This window comes from Zalophus californianus, chromosome 15 (genome assembly GCF_009762305.2).
Source record: "Zalophus californianus isolate mZalCal1 chromosome 15, mZalCal1.pri.v2, whole genome shotgun sequence".
Lineage (NCBI taxonomy): Eukaryota > Metazoa > Chordata > Mammalia > Carnivora > Otariidae > Zalophus > Zalophus californianus.
The window spans coordinates 2,579,066-2,592,890 of record NC_045609.1 but is presented as its reverse complement, the minus strand read 5'-3'; the positions used below and the strand labels follow the sequence as shown (position 1 = coordinate 2,592,890).

Sequence of the window (13,825 nt, the reverse complement as noted above, 5' to 3'; positions counted from 1 at the left end):
GCATCAAAACAAATGCCGAAAGTCTCAGTGTTTTTTAGGGACACTAGACGGTTTGTGTAATGCTAATTTTTGGCTTCTTCTTAATATCCATTAGAAGTCAGAGTTCAGATAAAGAAAAGAAATGGTCAAAAGGTGGTATAAACAACAGGAGGATCCTAAGTTTGGAGAAAGAAATAAGGAAACCGTGAACTCCTCCAATTCTGAACAGAATAAATTAAATATTAACTAGAGACCAATAGTTTTCTCAATCGCTCCAAATATATTGAGCTTCCAATGTATACTTCTACAATTCTCTTGTATCCTAAATATAGATTGGCAGTGGATTGTATGTTCTCTGCAGACATGCAAAAGGCTAAAAAAACACACACACACAAAAACAATGAATTAAATCCTCTCATAACAACACCAGAGATTAAAAAAAAAGAAAACACATTTAATTCTTGTTTGGTATATATTCAAGAAGATACTATGTGCACATTTTATACTAATGTTACTTCACAACATCATTTTCAAGGCACAGTGACATTTAATTTGAAATGTATCTTTTAAGGTTAACCCCCACTCTGTTAAAAGTATAGGATGTTCAGGTAATTGTTTCAATTCTGAAATGTTATAAAAATGAAATTCTACATTTTTAAGATTCACATGGCAATAACCTAGCCATGAACTCTCATATAACATCTACTGCTGCTGTTTTTTTTTTTTTTTTTTCCCCATTACAAATATCCAAACTGGAAAGGAAAATCTGCCTTTGGAAACTTCACTTGTGGGCCCCTATCCCACAGAAGTAACTTTCTGCATGAAGGCGCTACTCAGCGATAATTAGTTTCCAGAACAGCCCTCGCTGTAGCTTGTTTTAGGTAATTACTGTCAGACAACAGTTCTCATCTGCCTTCTCACTAAATATTTGAATGAGACCTTTAAAGTTATGTTATTTATGTATATAACTATAAAGTTTGTGATGCAGAATATAACTTTATAAAGGAAAACTACCAGATTTGGTTATATCTGTAGTTGCCATCTGAGTTTGCCTATAAGATGCTTTCTTTCCTTCATTCAACAAATATTCATGGGCTACCACAGGTGAGGGCCCTGCTCCATGCACTAGGAATGCAACAATGAATAAAGCACACAGAAGAGCAAACTTGGTTACAAAGTTCTATTTCAAAACTGGCCCCCGACTGAGACCTGAATGAGCCCCCTATTTGTCCCCACTGAACTGAATCCATCCAGGCACAGTTGGCCTCTATTTTACATAACCATTTTTTATGTTGAGAAGTGAGACTTATTCTATTTCCACCGCTCATGATGAAGGATACTTCCCTTCATATCCTTACACGTTCACATTTTATTATATATTTCTTTCCATGCATTAGTATGAACCAAGTACTGATTTAATGGACTTGCTATTTTAGGATCCATTCGTTAAACCTTCAATTTTCTTTTAAAGTCTCAAATCAGTTCCATGATTTAAAACTAGCCTATTATTACTCACTTATTTTTGCCTAAAATAGTGCCTTATTTTATATTTAGAACTCAAAAGTGTTCTTCATTAATACAGATGCATGGTACTAATACATAAAAGCTATCGATTAGAATATGTTAACATTCACAGTAAGAGAAAACAGCAGTTTGGAGTCCTCACAGCATGAAAGAAAAGATTGTCTTGTGTTGAGAGGAAGGTTCTACTCAAAAGTGGGCTCCAAGGTTAAAGTTTGATGAGGCTGTGGCTTGTTTTGCTTAGAAGTCAAATTAAAATGCACATGCGAGGTGAAGTAAGCCAAGCAGAGAAAGTCAATTACCATATGGTTTCACTTATTTGTGGAGCATAAGGAATTGCATGGAGGACATTAGGAGAAGGAAGGGAAAAATGAAGGGGAGTAAGTCGGAGGGGGAGACGAACCATGAGAGACGATGGACTCTGAGAAGCAAACTGAGGGTTCTAGAGGGGAGGGGGTGGGGGGATGGGTTAGCCTGGTGATGGGTATTAAAGAGGGCACGTTCTGCATGGAGCACTGGGTGTTATGAACGAACAATGAATCATGGAACACTACATCCAAAACTAATGATGTAATATATGGTGATTAACATAACAATAAAAAATTAAAGAACAACAACAACAACAAAAAAAAAACTAATGATGTACTGTATGGTGACTAATAAAACATAATAAAAATAAAATTAAAAAAATAAATAAGTAAAAGGGATGAACTACTGCTACACATCACAGCATGGGATGAAGATAAAAGACAAAATTATACCGACCAAAGGAAGCACATATAAAAGGGTACATTCTGTATGGTTTCATATATATTAAGTCCAGGAAGAGGAAAAGGCACGCTATAGTGATAAAAATCAGACTAATGCCTGCCCTTGGGGGTTGGAGATTGAGAGGAACAAGACACTTCTAAGAAAACTCGGGGCTTTTGGAAATGTTTTATATCTTGTTTTGGATGGTGATTATATGAGTGTATAGAGGTGTCAAAACTTGCTTGTAATATCTATGTTATTATTGTATAAAATTGTACCTTGATACATATTACAGATTTATCTTTAAAAAAGAAAATATAATGAACATTAAAAATAATTTTAAAAATGCACATGCAAATTTGACAATAGATTGTGTTCTACCCATCTGGATAGCCCTTGCCCCGATTACAGTGCCTAACATTTAATAAACATTAAATTTTAATGAAGGAATGAATACATGGATAACTGAAATAAACCAATAGTGCTTGGTAACCCAGCCAACATGATCGTATAATGACTCTAAGTCACTGATTTGAAAGATTTTTTGAAACATTACTTCAGTAAAGATACACTTTTCTGCTTATTACCAAAAAAGTAATAATAAGTAATTCAGCAAGTAGGTGGACTCTAGGCACTCCCTCAGTGGGCTTCAACACAAGAGCAGGCAGGGACAGTGGACGGTGAGCCCTGGGCTAGGAGCTGCCCTGAGACCCCGTCAAAGGCAAGTCAGCTCTGACTGCAGCAACCCAGCTCAGTTACTGTGTGCGTGTGGTGTCTGTGTGTGTGTACGGTAGTCTTTGTTTTTTCTTTTTTTTTTGGCCCCCGGGCGAGTCAGAGGAAACAAGGTACACATAAATGGGAACACGCATTATAAACAACGATTAATTCTTAGGCTATGCAAGAGAAGTACTGAGATATGAACTTTCCAGAAATTACACGTTTCCCACTCCTATTTCAGCCACACCAAATTATCATGAGTCTTTAAACAATCTCATTAAAAACAATCTGACATCTTGTTTAGCAGCATAGAGTCTAGAACAAGACTGAGTTTCACTCAGCTAGGTCAGTTACTGATTGAGGTGCTGAGATAGGAAAGTTAATTGCACCACAATAGTCCCATCTGTAAAGTGGGGATGACAATGGCATATACTCCCACAGGGCGGTACTGAAGCTTAATTAAATTTGTATTTGTAAGGCTCTGAGACCAGTACTGGCACATAATTAGCCCCACATATATGTACTTCAATTTAAGATTGGATGGGTGCCTAAATAAATACACGTATGAATAACACGTTTTCCTGTATTTAGCAACATTCTTCTGTTTCTCACACTATAAAGTGCTCCAATCCATTCTGCTTTTATATCCCAACATGTAGAGTATTTGGCATGTATAGTTTGATTGAAAAAAAAAAAGTTGGGGCAAAAAATCATGCTTGAAGACATAATTTTGCCCAAAATCAAGAGGAAATGTTTATGTTCAAAATGGACAGTATCATAGAACGTAAGCCATTTTGTTTTGACAACAGAACAATTGGACACTCTCAACTAAGCAAGGTAAGTCAAATAAACCCGTATATAAGTCCATCAGAATAAAAACTAAGACATTCAAAAAGGTATAAAGGCAACCACATGGAGGAGACAGATGACCCAGACAGGCAACCATGACTCCAGGGCTCCTCAGCCTGACATCCTAGGAGCCCCTAACAAGATGTGAATATATGAGTCTGTAAGTTTCCTAAAATGCTATGCAAAAGACATCAATTAATCAATTGGTCCATCCAAGTGTCTATCAACATAGTAAAATATATATTTTATACATGAATTTTATATAAGCTATGCACTCTTGTATGCACACACACTTGTCTGTTGAGGGATGAATGCATAAAGAAAATGTGTGTTTGTAGACATCAACACACACAGTGAAAGAGTCCGCTGTAAAAAAGAAGGAAATGTTGTCATTTTCAACAACACAGATGAGATGGAGGACGTTTTGCCCAGTGAAATAAGCCAGATAGAGAAAGGCCAAAAAACCATGGTCTTGATGACGTGTGAACTGAAGGGGCTGGAGGATGGGGCAACCACTATGGAAAACGTTTCTTGTTCACGCACCAGTAATATTTTCCTTTTATAACTGTGATGTTTGTTACTGTATGTCTTGTTCATTAAGGCTTGTTGACAGCAATTGGTTACCAAATCTCTGTGATGCTGGACGTCAATGGTTTGTGGTTCACAGGAAGCCTAAGAAAATACTGAAGTCCATTTTACTGACTCAGGAAAAGCTAATACTGAACTAATAACTAAGACTGAATTCAGGAACAGCTGACCTCAAGATATGATGCGTATTCCGAACCACGGCTGATGCACCTATACTAGCCAAGGTAATATCTGAAAGTTTTCCAAAATAAAAACAGCTTACAACTTTAGGTAAAAGAAAAAAAAATCAAGATTATCTTTCTTCTGCATTACACAGAACGTTTTTTCTGATCTTGTTAAAAGTAAAATGGTACTTTTCCTGAACTAATTTTGTTAAAATACTAGTATTAAATGTTTCACTTTTTTAAAAATAATGCTTCCTCTAAGAAAATAATTTTTACATCATCTGTTTCAAAGACTGAAGGATTTTCTGGACCCTCTTCTTTCTAATGATGTTAGATAAACATGAGAGTGACTTTGTGTCAACATCTACTGAAAGAAACAATCACTTCTAATTTCTAACGTACGACTCCTTTATGCAGAGTCTCAATTATACTTTCTCTTTCATTCATTTCTACTTACTACTTCCATTTAATCTCTAAAACTGTTTCAAGCTTAAATGTACACTGGTCTGAAAGTATAGCTTCAGCATTAACCTTCACCGAGCATAGAGTGCCCCTTTCCCATGCTTTCTGCACTGCACGCACCCACAAGCCCATATGCACGTGAAGTCAGACTTGGGCAAGGATTTCTTTCAATTTGCAGATAAGCACCAGCAATGTGATTAATAAAAATTATTTACAAAGTATGGAAAATTAAGATGTCCAGAGATACTGTGCTATAAAAACTTCCAATGTTCTCACCTCCTTTGTAGAAAAGGGAGGAAGGACCAGGGTTGCCTAAACATGGTCTTGGAGCTACACATTCTCCCTCACATCCTGAGACCATGAGTAAGAGATGTGCTTCACCTCTTTTTTTTTATGTATCTCCAAAGAATAATATTTGAGGCACTTACACATTAATTTGCAGACTTGTTTGTGTGTGTGTGAATATGGACCTAATTTTTTCTTTTCCAAAAGTTTTCAGATAGTAAAATTCACTTTTTTTATTTGTATGTATACAGTTCTATGACTTTTGACACATAATTACATAATGATCTCAATCAAGATATGGAACAATCTCATCACTCGTCCCTCCCTTTCCAAAAGTCACCTTATGCTGTCCTTTATAACTCTTCAAATTACAAAAACATTTTTAAAAAGATTTTATTTATTTGACAGAGAGACAGAGAGCACAAGCAGGGGCAGAGGCAGAGGGAGAAGCGGACTCCCTGCTGAGCAAGGAGCCCAATGCCGGACTCGATCCCAGGACCTTGAGATCATGACCTGAGCCGAAGGCAGATGCATCACCGACTGAGCCACCCAGGCATCCCCAAAACAAGTGTTTTTCAGGCCGATTTTACTGTTTCTATTTTATAATTGTTTTGTATGATACATTTTACTTTTTAAAGAGATTTCTAGAAACAATCCCTTTATTTTCCACAAAGCTTAGTAACTGCTACTTACCAGGAACTAGACAAGAAGGCATGTGACACCTGAATAAACAAAGTATCTGTCTTGTGCTGTATACATATTTCATTGGGGTCAGGTAGGGACCAAGCAGTTAACAATAAGCACAATAAATAAAAACATTATATATTACATTAGAAAAAAAACGTCCTATAGAGTTTGGAAGTGGAGAGTTGCAGAAGGCTGACTGAAAATTTAAACAAGATGATCACTGAGCAATTCATTCCATAAAGATTTTTAAATTCTTAAATCCCTAGAGCTACCATACAACCCAGCAGTTTTAGTACTGGGTATTTACCCCAAAGATACAAATGTAGGGATCGGAAGGGGTACGTGCACCCCGATGTTTATAGCAGCAATGTCCACAATAGCCAAACTGTGGAAAGAGCCAAGATGTCCATCGACAGATGAATGGATAAAGAAGCAGTGGTATATAGACACAATGGAATATTATGCAGCCATCAAAAGGAATGAGATCTTGCCATTTGCAACGATGTGGATGGAGCTGGAGGGTGTTATGCTGAGTGAAATAAGTCAATCCGAGAAAGACATGTGTCCTATGACCTCACTGATATGAGGAATTTTAACCTCACGAAACAAACTGAGTGTTGCTGGAGTGGTGGGGGGTGGGAGGGATGGGGTGGCTGGGTGATAGACATCGGGGAGGGTGTGTGCTACGGTGAGCGCTGTGAATTGTGCAAGACTGTTGAATCACAGATCTGTACTTCTGAAACAAATAATGCAACATATGTTAAGAAAAGAAGAAGATAGTAGAAAGGAAAAATGAATGGGGGGGAATCGGAGGGGGAGACGAACCATGAGAGACGATGGACTCTGAAAAACAAACTGAGGGTTCTAGAGGGGAGGGGGGTAGGGGTTGGGTTGGCCTGGTGATGGGTATTAAAGAGGGCACATTCTGCGTGGAGCACTGGGTTTTATGCACAAAGAATGAATCATGGAACACTACATCAGAAACTAATGATGTAATATATGGTGATTAACATAACAAAATAAAAATAGAAAATAAACAATTATACATTAAAAATAAAAAATAAATCCCTATGTTTCATTTAATCTGAAATTTTCACCTATTTTTAGTGAATTTACATAAAAATGTGTTAAATTTAATGTCCTAAATATATCTTATCTTTGTATATAATATCTTTGATTCTACTTTTCTCTATATTGCATTGTTTTTGTTTGTTTTCAAAGATTTTATTTATTTATTTGAGAGAGAGCACAAGTAGGGAGAGCGGCAGTGGCAGAGGGAGAAGCAGACTCCCTGCTGAGCAGGGAGCCCGACGTGGGGCTCGATCCCAGGACCCTGAGATCATGACCTGAGCCGAAGGCAGACACTTAACCAACTGAGCCACCCTGGTGCCCCTATACTGCATTGTTTTTATTTCTAATTAAATTCATCTCTTCCATATATATTTGAAAATTGCATAAGCAGGAGAGGTCTTAATATAAATTTGTATGACTGAAATTTTTATTTAGAAATATGTTGATTAGTGTTTAACCAGATACAATTATAACCCCATCCTCTCACACCCAATTAGCACGACTTTAAGCGATTGAGAAAGTTATTAACCTATATGTATGAGTGATGCCAACATACAAAGATGGAATAATACATCCTAAGGTGGTGCCCAAATGAATCTGGGCTCCAAGACCCTAGATGCAGAATGGAAAGATCCCATAAAACATTTAATCTGAAATAGAAAATTAGAAAATCACACAGAGTACAACACACACACACACACTCATGCACACACACCTATGTGCACACTTCTCCAGCCCTTTTGTGATGTGGAAAATGGAGAGATTTGGGACTCAGGAACAGGAGATATAGACAGGAATGGACTTGAGTAAGGGGCTAGGGCAGGACTAAGAAGAGATGGAAATGCACAGACTAAATAGCTGGACAAATTAAACTGTGATATTGTCTAACTTCCACTCCAGAATCCTGCTCACCCACTGGCAACTGTAGGGTGGGTTCATCTCGAAGCAGGAGCCTGAGTGGCTGGTCGAGGAGCACAGACTTTCAGAACAAGAACATTTACTGGTTCCCAGAGACAGGGACATTTTTACTCTTGATTGCTCAACAATAAACACTGCTGGCCCACCCGGGGCTTCCCAGCAGATTTTAGTGTTTCCCTCTTCAATGTGAAATGATGGCCAGGAATCCAAAATGAGGAAAGCCTCCAAACAGGAAAGAATCCAGAATGTACACATAAAGGAAAGGAGAAAATGGGACAAAGTAGAATGAAATTTTTATTTACTAAGAATTAAAAAAGAAAGTTTTCTGTTTTATTCCAAGAAATTTGGCATTAAGCTTAATATATAGTACTTACCCACTAAATTTTTGTGGAAAGTTACAACAAATTTGAGTGTACACATTAAATATATACATATGTACATATATATCTTAAATACCAATATGTAAAATATTATACATCAATATAAAAATCCACATTTGTAGTATGCATTGTATATAATTTAAATGGGAACAAAAATGTGTTTTGAGAAAAATGTACTTTTATGCTTAATAAGAAATAATAGGTAATAATTATTGGAGGTTTGCAAAATGCTGGACACAGTTCTATACTATTTACATAAACTAAATGAAATAATCACCAGACCAAATAATTTTCAAACTGAGATAGAAAGAGGTCAAGTGATTTATCCACATACAGAGAAAAGGCAATTACAGAGCCAGGATTTAAACCCAGGATTTCTAACAAAGCATAAAAATCTTCAAGAACAAAGTAGTAAGAAAACATATTCTGAGTATTCCACGGGATCATAAAGATGATAAATTCGGAGTCATTCAGTCACATGTGGTTCTGAGGATCTTCGTGATGTGGTCTGGAGTGTTCCTGGGGTCCCGAGCCCACAGCCAAGAATGGATTCTTAAGGGCCCCTGGGTGGCTCAGTCAGTTAAGCATCTGTCGTGGTCTCAGGGTCCTGGGCTCTAGCCCCATGTCAGGCTCCCTGCTCGGCGGGGAGCCTGCTTCTCCCTCTCCCTCTGCCCTGACCCCTGCTTGTGCTCTCTCTCTCTCTCTCAAGTAAATAAATAAAATCTTAAAAAAAAAAAAAGAATGAATTCTTAAGACATCTTTGGTGCAAAAAAAGGTGGTTTCATTAAAGCACGGGACAGGACCCGTGGGCAGTGTGAGGGTGACTGATTATATACTTGGGAGTTGGGGGAGGTCAGGACACAGGGGCTTGTCCAAGAGGACTCTGCTGTGCTAAAGAAGACTCCCAGGCTACTGGAGGCCTGGCTATTGTCAAGCTAAGGTTGTTTCCTCCTCTAGCAAAGCATTAACACGAAGACAGTTGGGAGCTTCCTGGAGAAATGTTATACTCTGCCTGCCTCAAGTATTTGTCAATGGACTGCAGGTTATAAGGACATTTTACTTTATTTATAAGCCCTTCTGCCTCTGTTTCCCACATCACTAAGGAGGGGAGGGTGATGTTAGGGCTCCAGGAAATTGGACCTGTGAGTCTCTGGAAGTCAGGTTACTGATAAGAATGCTTTTTCCTGGGGCACCTGGGTGGCTCAGTGGGTGAAGCAACTCCCTTCGGCTCAGGTCATGATCCCAGGGTCCTGGGATCGAGTCCCACATTGGGCTCCCAGCTCATCGGGGAGCCCTGCTTCTCCCTCTGACCCTCTCCCCTGTCATGCTGTTTCTCGCTAATAAAAAAATAAAATCTTAAAAAAGAAAAAAATGCTTTTTCCTTGTAAATCACTAAGACATTGGTAACTGAGGGAGACTCACATTCTGCAGGACTGTGATTTCTGTCAGTGAACAATTTGCTTTTTCCTTCCCTTAGTTTTAGGGCAGGCGGGTGCACCTGCGGAATGTCACACAGATCCCAATGGACCCAGGGTGTCAGCTTGTGCTTTGCCCTCCGCCTACCTGCTGCTCCCTAGTCGTTCAGGTGCGAAAATACTCCTTAACCACGAAGAGACAAACTCGAGGTTTTCCTTAGGTAAATCCTAAAGCGTCTGAGCATGTAGTTGAACAGATGTGAGTTAAAGACCACTGAAATCTGCAAACATGAAAAATAAAACTTTTGATTTGATTTGGGGTACAATTAATGGGAGAGGAGAAAATAGCATGGAGGACTTTAATGCAGGATACCAATTAGACAATGTTGATGAGACATGTAGGTCCAATGCCCTGAGCAGCTTCTGGAATATTCGCCTAAGGATTAAACACCACGTATCTAGAAGGCCCTCCCTGCAAGTTTCTCTGTGAGAGCAACGAGGTGGCCATTTATGGGATGGTAAGCTAACAGCCAATTGTTAAACATTATTATTTCACTATACATCTGATCTAAAATCCGACTTTAACGTAACCAATGTAAATGGATAACCAATGTTCAGTTCTGGGTTGGTCCCTTTTTATGATTTATTCCTGACTCTACAGAAGACAGCCCCTTCTTCCTGGTAGCTCATACCTCTGGTAGCCTCACCTGAGGGAGCAGTGGAAACGGGACAAAAACCGTAAATCTTTCCATCATTTAAGTGGCAATTTAGAGCCCAGCAAATTCAAAGTGTTGTGGCTCTTAATTAAAGGTGTTACTTAGCAACCCATAGATGAGAAATGCTACGACATCACTCCCCTTGCAGAAGAAGGGACACCCTGGGTCCTACCTGTGAAGAGCACATAAAGAAACCTCATTTACAGTGGAGTCAGGAAGCCCTGGAGGGATTCGCACTTGGGTCACCTTCTGCAGCCTGCACCACCAGCAGAAGGCAGAACTCTCTTCACCGGGAAGAACACTCTTCACATAGGAATTTCATCTCCTGTTTTTAAGAAAAAGAAGATCTCTCCCTGCCCAGCACTAACCACTGCTGCAGCCAACGAGAAACTGCCACCGGCCTGAACTCTCGTTCCTCTCCCCCAGTGAACTTTGGTTTAAAACAGCTCTCCTAAAACCTAAGAAAAGCTGGCCTTCCCTTTGTCTCTGGAGACTTGCCTTTGGCGTACCATCGTTTGCCATTCTTCTGTCATATTCCCAGTTCCCAAGTTACGTCTTTTATGCTAGGAAAATAATTACTTTGAGGTTGACATACTGTATGACCCTATTTCTATACCTTATGACACTCTTTGTATAAATTAGATGTATCACAAAATGACGTCCTTCTTACCAGACAGCAAAGTGCCTAACTCCTGGCAAGTGATGAATAAACAATTAGGAAAAGGACCCAAAATCAGAGGATTCTTGTTGCCAAACTCAGGCAAAAATTTTATCTGGCTTTAATTGACTGGTCTTTAATTAGTAATTTCATACTTTTCATAGTTAAATGTCTTTGAGATTCTTTACTCTTCTCAGAAAATGAACTTTCCTGCCAAGAGGACAGACCTTCATTCAAATGCCAACATTCAGAATCCAAACCCAAGGTCAACAGTCAAGAGCCTAGGTTACTTGATGCCAATGCAGGTCTTCACTAATGGTTGAACCAAATGGCACCTGGCGAGGGGGATTTGGGCTTTTTTTGAAGGCAGAAACCCAATGTTCCATTGTTTTTATACAAATGGAGTTGGGTTTACACTGAATGATTAAAGAAGAGATGCATGCAGCTTGTCCCTTGAAGAATACAGAATTACACAACTTAGAAATATCTAAATGCATCCCTGATCTATTAATTTCACACTAATAAATACAATAGCATATGTTGCTAGCAAATTTTATCACACAACTCTACAAGTTTTAGCTACTTTAAAAAATACTCCATATGGTCTCTTTCTAGAGAGACCTGAGATCATATTTTTACCACCTCCACTTGGAAGCCAGAGTTTAATCTCTATTCACCTCTGAAATATCTTCTTGTTGTCCACTAAAATTGCAACCCAAATTTACCCTCCATCCATCACTGACATTTTTCTTTGGGGCCATTGCTGAGGAGGGCGTGCTCTTTTCCAGCACATACAAGCAGCATCTAAAGGGCCTGCTAGGTAATTTTTGCCTTCACCGGAGAGTGACAGGTTGACGAGCATGCTAGCAAAGATGCATATGTAAGATGCATTCACCAAAGAGATACAGTGTGTAGACACAGTGAGATCCAAAACAGGGAGAGAGGGATTCTGAAAATCCTGCGTCATGCCTTCTATCAGGCAATATACCTCTCCGCATGTCAGACTGACAGTGTGGCTTAGGAAGGCACGTTCCTTTAAACAGACACAAAATACACAGTTTGTTTGTTTTTTTAAATGGATATGTGCTCAATATTTACATCAGGACATGCATGTTCTTATCTAAATAGGGATTTCCCTTGGTGGTCTTTAAAAACTGAGCTCACATATTGCATTTAAATTTGATTCAATTTAGATAAAATATTGTTTATAAGAAGTTGGGGTTTCCATTATCACCCATTCTAACAGTAGTGATTAGAGCTAACCTGATTTTTTTATCTAATGTGTTAAGCTGTGTTTTTAACTAAACTTTTGAGATAATTGTAGCTTTACACGTTGTTTTAAGAAACAACACAGAAGGATTCTGCCCGCCTTGCCCCCCGTCACTACCAATGGTAACATGTTGGAAAATCAAGTGACAATATCGCAACCTGGATACTGACCTTCACACAGGCAGGACTCAGAACATTTTCATCACTGCAAAGATCCCTCACCTTGACCCCTTCTAGGAGTGCCCGCTTGCCTCCTGCCCTTACCCTTCCTTTACTCCTAGCTCTAGAGCCCGCTTCCAGGCCAACAGTCTTGAGTAATGGAAAGGAGAAATGGCCATAAACCCACCTCAGAGTATCCACAGGCCCTCACTGACCTGTGGGCTCCTTACAACCAGGCACAGTTCCCCAACAAAGGAGAATCCATAGTTGCCATACCTCCTCCTCTCCTCCCTTACCGACAGCCTCCTTGCTGACAGCCTCTGCCCTGCAGTCCTGCCTCCACTCCCTTACAGGTTATTCCATAAACTTCTATCTCCTTTGCGAAGGCCTCAGGTGAATTCTGTCACCTCCTGTGTGCCACGGGCTTCCGCACGATCATTGCCCCACATTTGGGGGCCCCCATCCAATCAGGAGTCCCACCCCATGTGGACACCGCACCGATCACCACTCACCTGTTCTCCATGTTTATAGCCTTGCCATTTCAAGAAAGCTCTATCAGTAGAGTCAGACAATAGAGTCATACTGTGGGGTTTGGCTTCTCCCACCTGTTATTCTCTGGAGACGGATCCAGGCTGCTGCACGCACCCACAGCTCATTCCTTTTTCTTGCTGAGTAGTATTTCACAACATCAGTGTACCATCCGTGGTTTAATCCTTCACTCACTGAAGGACATCAGGATGGTTCCCGGTGTAGAGCTGGCACGAAGGTTTGAGAGTAGGTTTTTGTGTGAACTTTTTCTTTTCTCTAGGATAAAGGCCAGGAGTACAATTGTGTGTTATACTGGATCTGCTTAGTTTTGCAAGAAACTGTCAAAATGTTTCCCAGAGTAGTTGTGCAATGTTACATTCCCACCAGCAATACACGGTCAGCCAGTGTCTACTTCCTCACCAGGATTTGGTGGCGTAACGGTTACTCATGTTAGTCACTCTAACAGGAATGCAGTGATACCTGATTATGGTTTTAACTTCCATTTCTTTAATGGCTATGATGTTAAACATCTTTTCATGGGCTGCTTTGTCTAGATCTTTTGTAAAATATCTCTTACTGTCTTTTGCTCATTTTCTACTTGATTTGTTTTTATTGTTGGGTATTGAGTTCCTTTATATTCTAGATGCGAGTCTTTAATAGATGTGCAGTTTGCAACTCTTTTCTCCCAGTCCGAAACATCCCTTCCCAA

The 13,825-nt window shown here is 39.4% G+C and overlaps 1 protein-coding gene across 1 annotated transcript in view; it reads right to left on the bottom strand.

Moving 5' to 3' along the window:
• Positions 1-13,211, bottom strand: part of PCDH15 (protocadherin related 15) — a 1,343,394-nt gene extending 1,330,183 nt beyond the window's left edge. Inside the window, exon 1 of the mRNA XM_035724230.1 lies at positions 13,101-13,211. The gene's annotated coding sequence lies outside the window, so the exon portion shown is untranslated. The remainder of the gene's footprint in view (positions 1-13,100) is intronic.
• Positions 13,212-13,825: the final 614 nt, after the last annotated feature.